This window comes from Dipodomys spectabilis, unplaced genomic scaffold, assembly GCF_019054845.1.
Source record: "Dipodomys spectabilis isolate Male_0828 unplaced genomic scaffold, ASM1905484v1 ptg000267l, whole genome shotgun sequence".
Lineage (NCBI taxonomy): Eukaryota > Metazoa > Chordata > Mammalia > Rodentia > Heteromyidae > Dipodomys > Dipodomys spectabilis.
The window spans coordinates 2730793-2751200 of NW_024870944.1; the positions used below are offsets into that span (position 1 = coordinate 2730793).

The window sequence follows — 20408 nt, forward strand, 5'->3', positions numbered from 1 at the left end:
AAGGCTCAGGATGGAGATAGCAGACTCTCATTTTCCTTGTCACCAATATGCCCACAGCATCGATTGTTCCATCTTAACTATTTGGATGGACATCTACCCTGATGATTTTTATGAGCACAAGAAACTTGACATCCTGAAAAAACTTACACAGTATGACAAGCTCAACATGCCCTCTTCAGACTTGCTGTTCTGCTTACATATTCTTCTGGACCAGCTGGAGCAACGCATGGCCTGTGAGACCAAGAAAAAGAGTAAATAATCCTTGTTTAGATGCCTTAGAGCTTGTGAGTAGGGATAGATCCTAGGTCTCAAGGGATGGGCCTGCTTGGCCAAGAGCCCTTTGTACTACCCAGCTTGGCAAAATGTCCTTTTATGGATGTTCTATGCCGGGTAATGTCTGTTCCCTTTTTAAAAGAACTTGGACATAACCACTCATTAGAAACACCCTACCTTCTCATCAGTGTTCAGTCCAAACTCAAGTTCTACAGCTTCTCCTACTAAATCCTCATAGAAGTTTAGTCACACTTTAACTTCTAGAGTGTACTCTAAGACTCCTGTACCTGTTTCCATTCTTATGTTTGTGTCACTGTAGAGAACTTCCTGCTGAACTCCAGATAAAGAACCCATCAGTAATGTCGCCTATGGTGACTGATGGAGATTGGAAGCCAACACTGGACTCCAGAAAGCATGTGAACATAGAGGCTTTTTTCAATGTGTAGAAAGACCCAACTAGGTTTTGAGTCCTGTGGACATCCCACTGGTTCTGAACTCCACATGTTATGTAGGTGTACCTGCACATACCACCAAGGAAGAAGATGATCCAGAATGTCTTCCATTGATGTTCACAATTCACCTAGATCACATCCAAACCAGTAAAAAATGTTTTGGTCTTGGAGTGCAGGGTAAATATGTGCTAATGGAAAATGACCCCAGTCTATGTTCAGGAAAACCAATAAGTTAGGTCCAAAGTCTAGATTCAGTTGAGGAAAGGGAATCTGTTCTGACAGAATATCCAGACTAATCTGTCCTTCTGCTGGGGATCCAATTTCCAGTTGAGAAATAAGATCTGTCCCTCCCTAGACTCAGGAAGAAAATACTGCCTTTAATGAGGAAGTAGATCATTTTGAGGACTCCGAGGCAGAATTTGTGTCTGAAGGCAACTTAGAAGACAATCCAGATTTAGAGATTGCTTCCGTCCTTATTTAGAAAATCTTTATATTTCTTTTTGGTCCTGATTGTTGTAAAATGATCATTCTAGTTATTTTTGTAACGTTATTAAAATGTCAATGTTTATGTTATGTTATACAATTCATGAGCCTTAAATGTGTTTTTCTTTTTCAACCTACAATGTAAAGCACCATGCACATGTGTTTTGTGTGTGGGAAAACAGAGTGACAGGGGGATGAACAAGAGAGCCTACTGGATATAAAGGGAATGGTTAAATGCACAGGGAGTTGCAAGGAAGCCAGGCCATGCCTGCATGTGGTGATAAGGTGGCTACAACAGATCTAGGACATACCAGATCAGATGACCTAGAAAGCTGTTCTGTCAATTGGGACATATGCTACAATACTTATACTGGTATGTGGGACTTTCTTCCAACAGTGAGCTCAAGTCTGTGTACATATTCATTGTGCTTTGGGAAATATTGAAGAAAAAATTGGCTCCATTAACATAAAAATTCTACTTAGGGCTGAATATATTTGACAAAATACATAAGAAATATCGACACTGGAAAGTATAAGCCATCATCAATAGAAGAAAGAAGGTTTACATAGATGGACAAACAAAATCAGGAAGCAATTAAATCAGTTATATGGAAATACATGTTATATTCATTACATTTTATATAGTATATTATATGATGTATAAGATCGAATATGATTTTTCATACTACAAGGGCTTTTAACTTTTTCAATCTTAAGTATTTTTTTCACATAATATTTGTGTAAAACATTATTGGGGAAAGCGGTAATATAACTTTGATTATAATTATATGAATACATATTTTTGTGTTTCTAGATATAACACTGATTATAAATAGATGAATAAATATAAACATATATTTGTATATCTGTCTATGAGGTGAATATAATGAAACAGGCTACACGATGTATAAAAAGGCGGTTATGAGTTAGTATATGAGACTCAGGCCTGTAATCCTAGTGATGTGGGAAGCTGAGTTCTGAGTTTTAGTTTCTCTTACTCCCATGCCATTAGATTTTCAGAGGAGACCTGGTCCCTCGAGTGTAGCCAAGCGACATGTATGCAGTTGGATCACACTCTGTGACCCCAGAGGAAAGTCTGTAGAAGTCAGGACAAGCCTCTTATGCTATGACAGTCTACTCAGTTCCTGTGCCAAGATGGACATCTGTAGAACATCAGATGGAAAGTTGGCATTCCCTCCCAAAATGTTTTTGACTATCCTGAATTAAACCTTATTTCCCTTCCCAAGCTGCAAACACATAGAAATATGTCAAGGGCTCAAGAGAGATGGACAAAGACTTACAAATACATAAAATTATATACTTTTGGGGGGTGCCCAGTTGTCAGCTTGAACTCTGGGCCTGAGTGCTATCCCTCAACTCTTCAGCTCAAGGCTAGTGCTCTACCACTTGAGCTACAGGGCCACTTCTAGCTTATTTTCTTTTTGCTTATGTGGTTCTGAGGAATCGAACCCAGAGCCTCATGCATGCAAGGCAAGCACTCTACCACTGAGCCACCTTTCCAGCCCCCAAATTATATACTTTGTTTCAGTAATTCAATGACAAATCATGAAAGGCATATCTTGATTTTTCTTTTTTTAATGGAAATGGGAATATACACTGAGTGCATTAGGGAGTAGGTGATAGTTTGGATGCTGAGTTGTGGAATGCACTCCTGGGCATGGGAGACACTTGCCTTTGAGAACTTCTGTGGGGATGCGTCTCCGCACACAGCTTCACAAAACAATGCCCATAACTTGTATGGTGTCATAGCCATCTTTCCATAACAGCAAATAGGTGTCAGGCACTGATCTTTCTCTGAAGTGGACTCAGCAACACAGAAAGGCACAAAGAATGACAGGGAATGACTGCTAGCCAACAGATATCAGCTTCAAGAGCTGTCCTGACCAGAATCTAGGATAAATTGAGCTGGAGAAGGCTGATCCCCATGCAAGGCTCCTGAGCACTAAGGACCAGGCACTATTATAGGTGTTGGAGAAACAAGTGAATGTTGCTCTCTCCTCATCAATTTCATGCTGAAAAGAAAACCAGAAATCATAATGATAATTTTTGTAAATCAGAGACATGACATTGGTAGTTTTGTGGCAACAATTTCACAGCGGGTATGTGAGGAGATATCCCTGAGGAGGAGATAGTTAACCTGAGAGTCATCATCCATGCAATTAACTAGAAGCAGATACTCCAGGCAGTAAGAGCAGCAACTACATCCCTCAGTGATGGGAAAGGACGTAACTTGCTTCAGAAAAGGAAAACATCACTGACGTGCTTGCTTGTGAAGTAAGAAAAAAAAGGTACAACGAAGAAAAAAAGATCAGACATGAAGATCAGAATAAATTATATAGATATTGGATGCTGCGAGTTACAAGGAGAAAAATTCTGATGTTATTCTAAATCTGACATGACCCACTGGAACCAAAGTGCTCAAATAGTACCTAGACACATCTGATTCACCTATATACTTTTAAAATGTGATTCTAGCCAGGCTCTGGTGGCTCACAACTGGAATGCTAGCTACTCGGGAGGCTGATACCTGAGGATCAGGTTTGAAGCAAGCCCAAAGAGGAAATTTGGAAAGACTGATCTCCAATTAAACACCAAAATTATGGACATGAAGCTGTGTTCAACTGGTAGAGCACTAGCCTTGATAAAAAATTAAGGGACAGCACCCAGGCTCTAGGTTCAAATCCCTGGACTTCACAAAACAAAGAAGTCAACAAATAAAATTTGGTGCTCAGTCGATCAGCACTTAGCATTCTACTTCAATGTATTTAGTATGAGCCTAGGAAGTTACATCCTTAGCAAATGCTCTCCCCTCATATTCTGCTTCATTACCAGTATTCAAATGCCTGGCATTAACAAAGTCTCTTCCCAGTTAGCATAGCAGTCTACCACTGGGAATTAATAGATATATTTTGATTAATCATGATCTATCCACACACATCAAATGAGTGGTAGCCACATTCCACTATTCTGAATGATTTTGCTCCCCCTTTGAGTTAATAAGGCTTACCATTAAAAGCTATAGAATACTTATCAAATTAAGTCAACAATCATCATTCTTCGACCCAATCTTGTAACCTATGTTATGTGTGTGTTTTTTTTTTTTTTTTGATGTCGATGCCCTGTATCTTGTATATACATTTCTCTAGCTTTGGGGGGAGAAGGGAAAAAACAAATGCTTAACTAGGGATACAGTTTGACCCATTTTAACAATGAGATCAAGACACTATGTTCAAAAACGAACTTTACAATTTATGCAGGGAGTGGGGAGGTGGGATGGAAAGGAGTAGTTGTGGAGGTGGAAGGGTAGGGATAATAGGGGAAAAACAAAGGAGGAAGTAACAATGCTTGAGAGGACATGAACTCATTACCTACTTTATGTAACTGTAATTCTTTGTACATTATTTTTACAATAAAAAACGTATTAGAAAAGATGAAAAGACCCAGAAATAAAACTACATACTTACAATCATCTGATATTCGACAAAAGAGCGAAAGATGTAATGTGGAAAAAACATAGCCTTGCTGGGTGCCTGTGGCTCATGCCTTTAATCTAGCTACTCAGAAGGCTGAGATCTGAGGATGGTTGTTGAAAGCCAGCAGGGCCAGGGAAGTCCATGAGACTCTTAGCTCCAATAAACCTGAAGAAAATGGGAAGTGGAACTGTGGTTCAAGTACTAGCCTGGAGATGAAATGCAAAGGGGTAGCTCCGAGGCCCAGAGTTCAAGCCCCACGACCAACACACACAGACACACAGACATACACACACACACACACACAGACACACACACACACACATATACACACATCATAGCCTCTTCAACTATTGGTGTTGGGAAAACTGGACATCCACAGGCAGAAAACTAGAAGTGGATCTCTGCTTGCACTAACATCAACTCAAAATAGATTAACTATATTAAAATCAGCCAAACTACTATAACACAGAAAAAGGGTGATATTAGAACTTATAGGTATTGAGGTGTGAGCTGGGCAGCTGCACGCCGAGCACCAGTAGTTGTGCTCCAGATCCTGCAATCTCACACCGCCTGCCTAGACCCAGTAACCGCTTACTCCAGTTGGCCCCTGCGACAGGCGCCATGCATCGAGCGGCGCCCCGCACTCTGGGCAGCTCTGCTCACCGCCCTGGCTCTGTTCCTCAGGCCGCCGGTGACGAGGGTCCCATCTTACGCTGAGAGCCCTGTGATGCCAAAGCGCTGGCTCAGTGCAGGGGTGTGCCGATCTGGTGCCCGAGCCAGGCTATGCCTGCTGCCTGATATGTGCTCTGCGCAAGGGCCAGCCGTGCGGTGTCTACACCGAACGCTGCAGCTGCAGCTAGGGGCTCAGCTGCCAGCTGCCACTGGGCAAGCCGTGCCCACTGCAGGCGCTACTGGACGGCTGCAGGTTCTCCCCCAATGCCAGCATCCCGGCCAGCTGAGGCTTACCTGCTGCTGGTGCCCTCCGCCTCAGGAAATACTAGTGAGTCGGAGAAGGATCGAGGCACAGGGAGCGTGGAGAGCCATGCCCTGCCCAGCACACATAGGGTGCCTGACTCCAAGTTCCATTCCATTCACGCAAAGCTGGACACCATCAAGAAAGGTCACGCGAAGGACAACCAGCGCTATAAAGTTGACTATGAGTCCCAGAGCATGGACACCCAGACCTTCTCCTCGGAGTCCAAACGGGAGACAGAATATGGTCCCTGCCTTAGAGAGATGGAAGACACCCTGAATCACCTGAAGTTCCTCAATGTGCTGAGTCCCAGGGGTGTGCACATCCCCAACTGGGACACGAAAGGATTTTATAAGAAGAAGCAGTGTAGCCACTCCAAAGGCAGAAAGCGGGACTTCTGCTGGTGCGTGGACAAGTATGGTCAGCCCCTCTCAGGCTTCAAGAGCAAGGGCACTGATGACGTGCACTGCCTCGGCATGCAGAGGCAGTAAACCCCACTGCATCAGTTAAATTGGAGCTCCAATACGCCTTACTTTGCACAAAAGACTGCCACGGACAGAACAGCACCTGCCTACAGCCTCAACTTATATTTCTTTTTGTGATGACTTGGTTTTGTGTGTGTGTTATTTTTTTAGAAAACCAAAGTTTAGACAGAGATTTTTGAAATGTCTATTGTTCCTTTAAATGGTAAACTTGAGCATCTTTCCACTTTTCAGTAGTCAGAAAAGAAAATTAATTTCTCTGTTGCTTTCTGTAAAAATAACTGATACTCCTGCCCAAAGCATCCGATTTGATCCCCTTCTAGAATCCTCTCCACATCTGCCCATTGGAACAGCTGACCTTCTGCCTCCCTCACTTCAGTGGCTATTGTAGAAGACACCTCTTTGCCCTCCGCCCTGCTCAGGCCTCATGGAGAACAGGAAAGTCAGAAACTCCAGTCACCTGGACAGGACATCTCTACCATACATGAGACCCCTGGCCCTCTTGGAACTATCTGATTCCAAGGCATGGACCCCTGGGCCACAAAGCTTCTTCATTATCTGCAAGTGACTTGATCTGCTTGGAAAATACTGGAGACATTGAGGTTGGAATATATCTGACCAAGAAAGTTCTATAAAACTGACCAAAAAATTTCTAGCACATTTTGGGAAACTTGTAAATGCAGATCTTTCTGACTTCCCTCCATTAGGCAGCTTTTCAAGGATGGAGCCCAGTGGAAGGCCCAGGGTGGCCTTGGCTGTGGTCCAGCAGGGCATGGAGGAGGCTGGGAGTATACCCCACACTTCACCAGTAATGGAGTAATCGCTCTGGAGACAACAACAACAACAACAAAATGTTTTCTAATTTAACTCCTAGTTTGGGGTTGAGGATAATAAACTATTTAAAGGCAAAGGTTTATTTTCACCCCTCATCTTTATTCTTGACCTAACAAAACAATGGTGTTTAATGTTATCTAAACAGGAAAGATGAACAGCTTGTTGAGAAGCCTCATAGGGACACTGGGAGCACATAGAGAATAACTTGTGTTTGTTGAACTTGGAGTCCAACTTATACTTTACAATTCACACATATATGCAGAGAGAGTTATATGTTCTCAATAGTTCACATTGTATACAGCATAGCCCAACTATAATAGGATCCATACTAGATAATCCTAGACAGTGTTAGATACTGGAAGGTGTCACTATGGCCGTGACCAGGAGAGGACACTCAGTCCAGGCTGGGCTTTTCTCTCCCCAAGGCCAAACCTATGGCAGCGTTGGGTGTGTGGCGATTGTCCTGTCCTACACTGCAGAGAGCTCTCCTTAAGAACAAAAAGAGGCCGGGCGCTGGTGGCTCACGCCTGTAATCCTAGCTACTCAGGAGGCTGAGATCTGAGGATCGCGGTTCAAAGCCAGCCCGGGCAGGAGAGACCGTGAGACTCCTATCTCCAATAAACCACCAGAAAACCGGAAGTGGCGCTGTAGCTCAAGTGGTAGAGCGCTCGCCTTGAGCTGAAGAGCTGAGGGACAGCGCCCAGGCCCAGAGTTCAAGCCCCACAACCGACAAAAAAAAAAAAAAAAGAACAAAAAGAGGCCTCAAGACAGTCTGCCTACTTATTACGAGCTTTCCTTTATTTTTTTAATTTTTTGGGGGGGGAAAGTATTTTTTGAAAAGTTTTGTCTTGCGATGTATTTATAAAAGTAAATAAAGTTTTTACCATTAAAATAATAATTAAAAAAAGAACTTATAGGTACTGGCAGGAACTTCCTGAATAGAATCCCAGGGGCATAATAGATAGGAAAGAGACCCAACAAATGGGACTACACCAAAGAAAAAACCTACACAGGCTAGAGACATAGCCACTAAATTAAAAATACAGCCAACAAATTGGGAAAAGATATTTACCTGCAATACATCAGACAAAGGGCTAATTTTCAATGTATACATGGATCTCAAGGAACAACTCCTCCGCAAACTAATACACCAATCACCAAATGGGCAGAGGAGCTAAGGAGAGACTTCTCATAAGAAGAGGTAAGAATAGCAAAGAAACATATCAGGAAAAGGTTCATCATCCCTGGCCATAAAGAAAATATAAATCAAAGTAATCCTGAGATACCATCTTATCCAAATATCTTGAATTAGACAACAAATGTTGGTGGGGAAGTGGAGAAATTAGAAAATGGCAAGGACATTTGTACAACCATGTTCCTTGCTGCTCAATTCACAGTGACAAGAAATGTATACAACCCAGATGCCCCACAATAAATGAATGGAACCAATAATTATGCCATCTATATACAATGAAATTTTACAGAGCCATTAGAAAGGATAAAATAATGTCATTTGCAGGGAAATGGAGACACTAGAATAAATCATGTTAAGAAAGTTAAGAGAACATCAAATTGACAAATGGTACCTGTTCCCCTGATATGTGGAAGAAAGGTTTAAAACACAATGGGATATGACATACTGTACAGGACTCTAGGCATCATTTACAGTAAGAACAGAAGAGGAAGCATTTGGAGAAAATCACAAAGTTGTAATACCCAAGCACCTTTTGTATATAATACTATATATATATATATATATATATATATATATATATATATATATATATATATATATATAGGAGAGAGAGAGAGAGAGAGAGAGAGAGAGAGAGAGAGAGAGAGAGAGAGAATTGAATTGCAATGATAAGGAAACAAAGGAACTTTTCTTAATTTGTCTTTTCATTTTCTGATGAATCTGTATTCTTCACCTAATATACAGGGAAGATGGGGGAAGGGCACAGAATTAGTGGGAAGTGGGTGCAAAAAATGCAGCACCAGAGCCCTCTGGCTGTACTGGACATTGATGAAAGTGAACCATGCAAGTCGAGGGTCAAGATGGGAGGGAGGGTATGGAAGAGATTGTGGGAACAGAAAGGTAACCCTGCTCTATATCACCGCTAAAACAATTTTTTTTTAAAAGAAGAGGGTTCCCAAATGAGAACATATGAGAATAGGAAAATACAGAGCAGATAATTCTTTTTTTATGTCCTTGGTATCTGATAGTTTCAATCAATATCTATTGTCCTACCAACTGAGTCATACCTCTAAACCCAAAAGTCCTTACAATATTCAAATATTTCATTGATTTCTTCATATTTTCTATTTACTTTTTGGTTTATGTGTGTGTGTGTGTGTGTGTGTGTGTGTGTGTGTGTGTGTGTGTGTGTGTGCGTGTGTAAGAAATGGAGTTTGATCGCAGGATCTAGGTGCTATCCCTGAGCTTCTTTTTTATTCAAGAGTACACTCTACCACTTGAGACAAAGCTTCACTTCGAGATCTTCTTGAACAGTTTATGGGAGATAAAAGATTCACAGAGACGTTTTTGCACCGCTAGATTCAAATCATCATCTTCAGATCTCAGCCTCTGGAGTAGGTAGTATTATAGGCATGAGTCAAGGCTTCTGACTTATGAATTGTTGTCCCTTTTTTTTTATTTTTAATTTAATTTTATTTTATTTGAGAACATACTGTACAGAGGGGTTACAATTACATGGTCAGGATAATGCATACATTTCTTACCAAGCATTACAGCCTCCTCCTTTGTTTACCCTTCACCTCCCTTCCCAGCCTCCCCCCTCCCCCCCACCCAATCATACCCCCCCTCCCCCCCTCTGACATTGTAAAGCTGGTTTTGACATGACATTTTGTACTTCTCATTGTTGCAACAGGTCCACTTGAATCCTTAAACGACTTGTTTGTCCCCATCTCCTCCACATGTTATACTGACATCAAATATAGTGAAAGCAGGGGTTACACTGTGGGGGAGGGACATACAAAGCAACCAAGAAATAATCTTATAAATGCGTTAGAAACACATGCATGAAAGAAACAAAAACATTAAAATACATATTTGAGGGTTCGTTTTCCTAACATCACATTCTCTGACTTTTTCCGCTTGACTCATACCTATATTAGATATTGCAAATAAGGGAAACTATGGGACCTATGTTTCTTTGGGCCTGGCTTACTTCACTTAATATAATTTTTTCCAAGCCTTTCCATTTCCTAACAAATGGGGCAATGTCATTCTTTCTGATGGAGGCATAGAATTCCATTGTGTATATATACCACATTTTCTTGATCCATTCATCTATTGAGGGGCATCTGGTTTGGTTCCATATCTTAGCTATGGTAAATAATGCTGCAATAAACATAGTTGTGCTGGTAGCTTTAGTGTGGTCTTTTTTGTAAACATTAGGGTAAATGCCCAAAAGTGGGATTGCTGGGTCATAGGGGAGTTCTATGTGAAGTCTTTTGAGGAACCTCCATACTGCTTTCCAAAGTGGTTGAACAAGTTTACATTCCCACCAACAATGAAGTAAGGTTCCTTTCTGTCCACATCCCCTCCAGCATCTGTTGTTGTTAGAGTTCTTGATTTTTGCTGTTCTAACTGGAGTGAGGTGATATCTCAATGTTGTTTTGATTTGCATTTCTTTTATGGCTAGGGATGTTGAACATTTCTTCATTTGTCTATTGGCCATCCTTCTTTCTTCTTCAGAGAAGTTTCTCTTTAAGTCTTTCGCCCACTTATTTATTGGGCAGTTGTTTCTTTGAGGATTTGTTGTTGGGGGGTTTAATTTTTTGAGTTCCAAGTATATTTTAGATATGAGACCCTTGTCCGTTGTATGGCTAGTAAAGATCTTCTCCCAGTCCGTGGGCTTTCTATTGATCTTGCTAGCTATGTCATTTGCCCTGCAGAAGCTCTGCAACCTTATGCAATCCCATTTGTCCAACCTTTCTTTGATTTGTTGTGTTTCCGGGTCTCTATTCAGAAAATTTCGGCCTGAGCCAAGGAGACCCAGGGTTTCTCCTATTCCATCCTGTAATGTTTTCAGAGTGTCTGCTTTGAGTTCAAGGTCTTTGATCCATTTGGAGTTGATTCTGGTGCAGGGTGATATATAAGGATCTAGCTTTAGTTTTCTACATGTAGTTAACCAGTTTTGCCAGCACCATTTACTGAAGAGGCTGTCTGTCTTCCATTCTGTTGTTTTAGCTCCCTTATCGAAGATTAGATGGCTATAGGTGTGTAGGTTCATTTCTGGGTTTTCAATTCTATTCCATTGGTCCTGAGGTCTGTTCTTATGCCAATACCAAGCTGTTTTGATTACTATGGCTTTATAGTAGAGTTTGAAATTTGGTATTGATATTCCTCCAGCAGTGTTCTTTCCGTTGAGGAGCATTTTTGCTATTCGGGGTCTTTTATTGTTCCATATGAATTTTTGGATTGCCTCTTCTATTTCCTTGAGGAATGAGGGTGGAATTTTGATAGGTATTGCATTGAATTTGTAGATAGCCTTGGGAAGTATTGCCATTTTCACGATGTTAATCTTTCCAATCCAGGAGCATGGGCGGTTTTGCCATTTTTTGAGTTCTGTGTTGATTTCCTTTTTCAAGATTTTGAAGTTTTCATCATAGAGGTCCTTCACTTCTTTAGTTAAGTTAATTCCTAAGTATTTTATTTTTTGTGGGGCTATTACAAATGAAGTTGCTTTCCTAATTTCAGCCACACTTTTCTCATTGTTGGCATACAGAAAAGCAATTGATTTTTGGGGGTTAATTTTATACCCTGCTACTTTGCCAAAGTTTTGAATCAGCTTGAGTAATTTGGGAGTGGAGTCTATGGGATTCTTTAAATACAAGATCATGTCATCTGCAAAGAGGGAGAGTTTTATTTCTTCTTTCCCTATTTGGATCCCCTTTATGTCTGCATCTTGTCTTATTGCTGTAGCTAGGCATTCTAATACTAGATTGAAGAGAAGTGGAGAGAGTGGGCATCCTTGTCTTGTTCCTGAGTTAAGAGGAAATGGCTTTAGTTTTTCACAATTGAGTATAATGCTGGCTGTAGGTTTGTCATATACAGCCTTTATTGTATTGAGGAATGTTCCATGGATTCCTAATTTTTCCAAAACCTTCATCAGGAAGGGGTGTTGGATCTTGTCGAATGCTTTTTCTGCGTCTATTGAGATAACCATGTGGTTCTTATTCTTGCTCCTGTTGATGTGATGAATAATATTAATTGATTTGCATATATTGAACCAGCTTTGCATCCTTGAAATGAATCCTGTTTGATCGTGGTGTATGATTTTTTGGATGAATTGTTGAAGTCGGTTGGCCAAAATTTTGTTGAGAAGTTTTGCATCAATGTTCATCAAAGAAATGGGTCTATAGTTCTCTTTCTTTGATGAGTCCCTGCCTGGTTTTGGGATGAGGGTTATGATGGCTTCATAGAATGTGTTCGGTAGTCAGCTTTCTCTTCGAATTTCATTGAAGAGTTGGAGGAGAATTGGTGTGAGCTCTGCTTTGAAGGCCTTGTAAAATTCCGCTGTAAAACCATCTGGTCCTGGACTTTTCTTAGCTGGGAGGTCTCTTATTGCTGTTTCTATTTCAATGCTTGATATGTGCCTGTTAAGATTGTTTAACTCATCTTGGTTTAGTTTTGGCATGTCAATATTTGCTAGGAAGAGGTCCATTTCTGTCAAGTTCTCAAACTTATTAGCATAAATTTTTGAGAAGTATTCCCTTATAATGTTCTGAATCTTGGTTGTTACCGTAGTGATGTTTCCATTCTCATCTCTGAGTTTATTAATTTGCGTGTGTTCTCTTCTTTTTCTGATAAGATTTGCTAAGGGTCTGTCAATTTTGTTAAGTTTTTCGAAGAACCAACTCTTTGTTTTGTTGATTCTTTCTATAGTTTTTTTGGATTCTAATTCATTTAATTCTGATTTAATTTTGATTATTTCTTTCCGTCTACTGGATTGGGGTTTATCTTGCTGCTCTTTTTCAAGGAGGTTTAAATGTGTCATTAAATTGTTAGTTTCAGATCTCTCCAATTTGTTGATGTAGGAGCTCAGAGCTATAAACTTGCCTCTGAGTACTGCCTTTGCTGTGTCCCAGAGGAGCTGGTATTTTGTGTGTTCATTTTTGTTGAATAGCATGAACATTTGAATTTCCTTTCTAATCTCTTCCATGACCCACTCATGATTCAGCAGTGTGTTGTTCAGCCTCCATGTGATACCGGACTTTCTTTGGTGGCTTTTGGTGTTGAGTTCTAATTTTATTCCCTTGTGGTCAGAGAGAATGCAAGGTATAACTTCAATGTTTCTGAATTTAGACAAGTTTGCTTTGTGGCCTAAAATGTGGTCTATTTTAGAAAACCTTCCATGTGCTGCTGAGAAAAACGTGTATTCTGATGCTGCTGGGTGAAATGTTCGGTAAATGTCTGTTAAGTCTAGTTGATCTATGCAGCTGTTTAGATCTGCGGTTTCTCTGTTGAGTTTTTGCCGACTTGATCTATCTAGTGGGGAGAGTGGTGTGTTAAAATCCCCAACAATTAATGTCTTTGGATCTATATGGGATTTGAGGGAAAGTAGGGTTTCTTTGATAAATTTGGGTGCTCCATTGTTTGGCGAATAGATATTTAGAATTGTAATATCCTCCTGAAGGAGAAATCCTTTAATTAGTATGTAGCGACCTTCTTTATCTCTTTTCACGAATTTTAATTTGAAGTCTATTTTATCTGATATTAGGATTGCAACTCCCGCCTGTTTATGCGGTCCGTTTGCTTGGTAGATTTTGTTCCAGCCTTTAACATTGAAAATGTGTTTGTTTTTACGGGCAAGATGTGACTCCTGCAGGCAGCAGATAGAAGGGTCTTGTTTTTTAATCCAACTAGACAGTCTATGTCGCTTAATTGGAGAGTTCAGTCCGTTAACATTAAGAGATAGGACTGAGAGGTATTTGGGAATTCCTGCCATGTTATCTACCTTCTTGGGGGCTGCGAAAACTGGGTTCTTCCTATGGTTCTAGGATTCTCAGTTTGGGTGCAGTTTCTTGGCCTTTATTGCGGTCTTGTTGGTTTTCTATGTGTAGGACATCTTTAAAAATCTTTTGTAGGGCTGGTTTGGTGGAGATGTATTGTTTCAATTTTTCTTTGCTATGGAAGGTTTTTATTTGGCCTTCAGTTATGAAGGAGAGTTTAGCTGGGTACAGTATTCTTGGTTGATAGTTGTTTGTTTTTAGGGCATGGCATACATCATTCCAGGCTCTTCTTGCTTTGATTGTCTCTGCTGAGAAATCTGAGGTGATTCTAATTGTTTTCCCTTTGTAAGTGATTACCCTTTTCTCTCTGACAGCTTTAAGGATCTTTTCCTTGTTCTGAGTTGATCCTGTGTGGATTATAATGTGGCGGTGGGATGTCCTATTATGGTCTGGTCTATTTGGGGTTCTAAAGGCTTCTTGTATCTGGACAGGCCTATCTTTTTGCATGTTTGGGAAGTTCTCTGCTAGGATCCTGTTAAACAAATTTCCTATACCATTAACTTCTGTTTCTAGGTGCTCCTCTACACCCATTATCCTTAGATTAGGCCTTCTGATGGTGTCTTCCAGGTGTTGGATAGATCTATCATATTTCTTGGACTTGTCTTGGATGGTTGTATGTTCTTTCTCTATAACATCTAGGCTGTCTTCAATCCCTGAGATTCGATCTTCTGCATGGTCTAACCTGCTGTCAAGACTCTCTACTTTGTTTTTTATCTCTTTTCCTTCTAGTTGGTCAGCTTTGATGGCTTCAAGTTCTTTGTTGAAGCTCTGTTTTATGTCTTGTATGAATTTCTTTACTTCCTTAATTTGGTGTTCAGTGTTTGTCCTCAAATCGCTTAGTTGATTGGTTATGGTTTCTTTGGGCTCCCATTCCTTCTGTTGGGTTCCATTCAGCATTCCCTTTGTGGTCTCCCTGACTTCCTTCAGCTCTTTGTTAATGGATTCCATGAATGCCTTTAGTGATCTTTGTGTGTTCTCTACCTGGTCTCTCAATTCCTGTATTACTCTTTGATTAGCTTCCTCCCGTTCGTGGGATTCCTGCAGATCTCTTTGAGTGCTCTCAGCCTGCTCATGCCATTCCTCCCTTTCTCTTTGAGTATTCTCAAGTTGTTCACGCAAATCCTGTATCAGTTTTTGAGTAGCTTCCTCACGCTTATGATATTCCTGTATAAACTTCTGGGATGCCTCCTCTCTCTCCCTATCGCGCTCATACAGAGTCCTTTGTACGTTGTCAAACTTTTCATTTATCATGTTTGCCAGCAGTGTTTGTAGAGCTGTTTCGGAACTCTCCTCTGGATTATTCATTATCTCTTCTAACCCCTGATTATCAAGATTGGGAATTGAGATACCCGAATTTGCCATTTTTCTTGTGTTTTTCCGGCTTACTCTGCCCATTTGAGATGAAGATAGCACCAGTTTTGTGCTAGAACACTATCTTAAGGCAACCATCAACCAAAGTTTGCATTTGTACAGTCAATAATCTACAGATACAATCTAGTTCAACAGATACATCTATTCGACATCAAACAACTATATGTTAAAGGGCTTCGAACCAGAGAGAAGAATTTGGAAAACCAGAAATTATTAGGGTTAGGGAGAGATGTGGGTAAAAAATAGGAATAGATTGGTGTGGGGAGGCACAGGGAGAGTTAACTATGTCCTAATCACAATGCAGGAAATAGGTTGGGTAGGATGCAAGTAGAGAGAGAGAGAAAAAGAAGAAAGGGAAAGGGGAATGAAAAGAGACCAGAAAAAAAAAAGAAACGTAAAAATTAATGTTATTTTAGAGATTAAAGGACCATCTATTTATAGAGGAATATGAATATGTTGAGATAAAGTGAGGGACATATAGGAGATGTGAAAAACTTTAAAAAAATGCTTAAAATATTATATAGGTATAAAGAGGTAGTACTGCTATTAATGAATTTAAGTCTCAGAGGTTTTGAATTGAGTAATAAGTTTGTGGATTAAGTGTGTACACAATGGGGGATAGGGTCTACTGGTTAACTACGGGTTTATCTGAGGATGTGCAGGACAAGAGTTAAGTCATATAAAGAAGAACAAAGAGGAAAAGATGGAAAGGATAGGAGAGTGAGAAGAAAAGATCAGAAATTCAGTAGAGCTAGACAAAAAACAAAAAGATAATTAAGAATGAAAGAAAAAGAGAAAGAAGACAAGAAAAAAAGGAAAACACACATTCACGTATTCCTAAAATAAAAATTATAAGAGGAGAAAGAAAAAAAAAAGTTAATGGAAAACAATTATTTTTTTAGAAGAGGCAAAAATTAAAGATTAATAAAAGTTTTAGAAAAGCAAAAAAATTTTTTTTATATATATAAGGTAACATAAGACGAAAAAAAAAACAAAACAAAAAAAGAAAAAAGAAAAGAAGAAGAAGAAAAAAAAAAGTTCTTTGATTTTTTTTTTAGGGGGGGAGGGGTGGGAAGAGTCCTGTATCTCCCTTTTGTCTGTAACCAGAGTGTGGGTGGAGTCTCTGGTCAGCTTGAGGTCCTGTGGCTTGATTGGTTTCTTAAGTCAGTTTGTTGGAACAGGCAGAAAAATGCTCTGCTTTACCCAAGATTTTGAGATTCCCCCTCCCCGGTTAGTTTACTGGGAGGGTGATCTGCTTTGAGAATCACAAAAGAGGGGGATGCAGTGATGAGGCTAGGTTCTGGTAGAGTTGAGGCCTTTCTACAAACAGTAGCTTTTCCCTGGGGCTATTTTGTGAAAAAAACTCACAGCACCCAGCCTGGAGCCATTCTCAGGGTTTCTGTTTTTCAATTGATTGTGGTGGCTGCTAGAGGGAGGGGCAGCCTCTGGCTCTGGTTACCCGGTGAGGAGAGCCACTCCAATGGCTGGCGCCTGAGCTGGGTGACTTTTCCCTGGATGGAACTGAGTCTGTGAGGTCACTTCGCCGTTAAGTTCTTGTGACCTGCTAAATGACTCGTTTTATTCCAAGGCCTGAGCTGGAGCTAGCCGCTCCTCCGAGCTTTGTCGGTATCCAAGATGGAGATCACCGGTGCTGGGGGGGGAGGGGTGGCCTTCCCTCCTCTGCTCCCAGAGAAGGAGTGAGGAAGTCGGGCTCTACTCACACCGAGTCTTGGATCCTGGGTCATCTCTGGTCTGCAAAGTGCAGGATGAAGTTGTCCGCTCCTTGTCGGTTCTTGCTGGTGTTGAGTAGAATCTGGTCGTCCGCTGCGTCTGGCTCCTTCGTCCCGGACTGTGTCTCAGGTGTGCCCCGCGGCGGCGGTGGTCGCTGCCCCGACCCTGCCGCCGCAGCAGCAGCTGCTGGCAGGCGCTCAGATGTGTCTGCTTGGCTTCCCCTCTCTTGACTAACTCTCCGTCCTGTGATGGCACACTTGGTGTGATTCTCTGGCTTGGGACTGTTCACTGGAACTCTGAAACTGTTTTCTATGCAAGAGCTTGTTCATATTCCAGCTTCTCCTCCGCCATCTTCCCGGAACCACCTTGTTGTCCCTTTTTAAAAAAGCTGGTGCCAGTGGTTCATGCCTGTAATCGTAGCACCACAGGAGGCTGAGATATGATAATTGAGTTTTAAAGACAACCTGGGTAAGAAAGTCTGTGAGACCATTATCTCATAATCTGGTTAGCAAGAAACCAGAAGGGGCACTGGCTCAAACTGGTAGAGTGATAGCCTTGAGCACAAAAGAACAGGGACTGCCCCCAGGCCCTGAGTTCAAGCCCCACATATAAAAAAAATGTAAAAAAATTGCAATCACTTGTAATCTCAACATCCTCAATTGGTGGTGTATCTAAAGTTAATTTGCATCTCACTTCGTATGTATTTGAGGGGGAACTAAACATATAACATTTTTTTAAAAAAATGAGCAGTTGGGTTCAGGTGGCTCATGCCTGTAATCCTACCTTTTCAGGAGGCTGAGAAATGAATATGGTGGTTTAAAGACAACCTGGGCAGAAAAGTTCCCATGAGACTGCTATTTCCAATTAACCACTAAAAAACAAGAAATGACACTGTGGTTTAAACTGGTAGGGTAGAGTACTAGCATTGAGCAAAGGAGTTCTGGGACAATACCCATGCCCTGTGTTCAAGTCCCATGTCTGAAGGAAAAATAGAAATCAGGGCTGGGATGTTGGCTCAGTGCTAGAGTGCTTGCCTTGTATGTTGAACCTTTGGGTTCAATTACTCAGTACCACATAAGCAGAAAAAGCCAGAAGTGGCATTGTTCCTCAAGTGGTAGCTGCTAGCCTTGAGGTGAAGAGCTAAGGGACAATGCCCAGGCCAGAGTTTAAGATCCATGATGGATAAAAACAAACAAAAAAATAGTCAAACATTTAAATGATGTGCACAATAGACTATATACTAAAGATGAAAGATTACATTAATGAATTAATAATTAAAGTGATCAACATTGTTTCGATTTTGTAATTGGTGAATATAGCAGAAAAAGTGATAAGAAATAATGATTCAGTTCTAACCACTCATATTGTTTTAAACTTATTTCTACTTTTAAACTAAAGGGGCACATAAGTATCATTTTACAAAAAAACAAAAATTGTACATGTATTTCAGCCTGAATTCCACATTTTATAATTTTCCTTTTAGTAAACAATCAGTATATTTTCATATAAAATACTTGTAATGCCTTTATTTAATACTTACATTCTAGTATGTGATTATATCATAATTCCTCCCTTACTTCTTTTCTTCATAGCCTTTCCTCCTTTCTATACTAGCAGTTAAATTAAGGGATTCATGCACTTAAGTTAGGTCCTCTAAAAATGAGCCACATGCCACATGATTTGTTGGTCATGTGGTCTGGGCCTGGAGACTGTCATTGCACTCTTCAGCTCATTGCAAGTGATCTACTGTTTGAGCCACAGTGCCACTTCTGATTTTCTGGTGGTTTAATGGAAATAAGAGTCTCACAGACTTTTCTGCCTAGACTGGCATTGAACTGTCATCTTCAGATCTCAACCTCCTGAGTAGCTAAGATTACAGGCATGAGCCACCTGCACCCAGCTCTGCTTTAGCCTTATTTTTTTTTGGGGGGGGGGCTCAACTCTGGGCCTGGACACTGTCCCTCAGCTCTTCAGCTCAAGTATAGCACTCTACCACTTGAGCCAAAGTTCCACTTCCAGTATTTTTTTATTCTGCTTATGTGATGCTGAGGAATGGAACACAGGGCTTCATGCATGCAAGGCAAGCGCTCTACCACTGAGCCACCTTCCCAACCCTGCTTTATCCATTTTTATGGCAGGGTTTTCTGTTTATGACCTGGCCAGCATGGTCCACTATCCTTCTTTTTACCTTTTCTGAGTAGATAAAATATAAAGCACAATGCATTGGGTTCAGATATTGATTGAGATCCAATATTGTGAATGTTTCCCTGGGCTAGCTTCAAATCATAATTCTATCTGTATCAGTCAAGACCTAATAGCTAACATTACAACTATGAGCTCTCATGCGTGGCTCAAATTTCTGACCACTAAAACATATGAACAAAGTTTTAATAATTTTAAATGTTCAATTTGAGGACAATGAGTGCTTTTAATTGCCTAGTTTCAAATTTCACCAAAAAACACAAATATTAACTTTTGATTTCCTAGATTAAATAAGCAGATAAACTTTAAAAAGCAATTAACTATTTAAAGAAAAAATCTAGGGCTGGAAAGGTGGCTCAGTGGTAGGGCGCTTGCCTTGCTTATATCTGACTTGCTTTGGAAACAGGATTATTCTTCCATTCTACTTTCTACAAAGTTGCATGATTAGCAAACATGATTTAGAATGAGAATGGCCTCATACTTCATGTTCCACGTAGGAGTCTTCCTTTCTGTATATCACTCCCATAAATCTACATACTGGACTTGGCTTTATTGTTTCAATGTTGTCTTATTTGTAGTCTTCAATACTGTATTGAACCCTTATACTTAAACTCAGAACTTCTCTTTCTCCTATTATTGCTATTGTTTCCCTTACTGTTAGCTCATGTACACTTGGGAAATTATGAACAGCACGTACACTCACAAAAAGAATGTTCTGAAAGCCTTCTTCCCATTTAAAATTCCCTTAATTCACAGAGAACTTACAAAGTTTGAGCTCAATGTACTCATGTATAATGTATTTATAAGCAATATAAATTTCACATTTTCTCTTTATTAAATTGTCTCTGAAACATGTGTTACCTCAGGTCCAAAGTGTCCTAGTGTTATTTCAGTGAAGCCATTATACCTCAAGCAGCACAATCGATTGTTACTGGAAGTAACTGTTACTGGATGTGGAAAATGACCCCAAGAGAGGAATGGAACATAGAGGAATAACAAAGTTCAAATTATCTTGTGCTTTCCTTTTTACTGTACAGGAAAAGTATCCCAAGGCTTGAAGGAAACTCTATCCCTG

The 20408-nt window shown here is 40.4% G+C and overlaps 1 pseudogene; it reads left to right on the top strand.

Annotated features, from left to right (window-relative positions):
- LOC122125921 overlaps positions 1-6274 on the top strand; it is a 155584-nt pseudogene extending 149310 nt beyond the window's left edge.
- The last annotated feature ends 14134 nt before the right edge of the window (positions 6275-20408 follow it).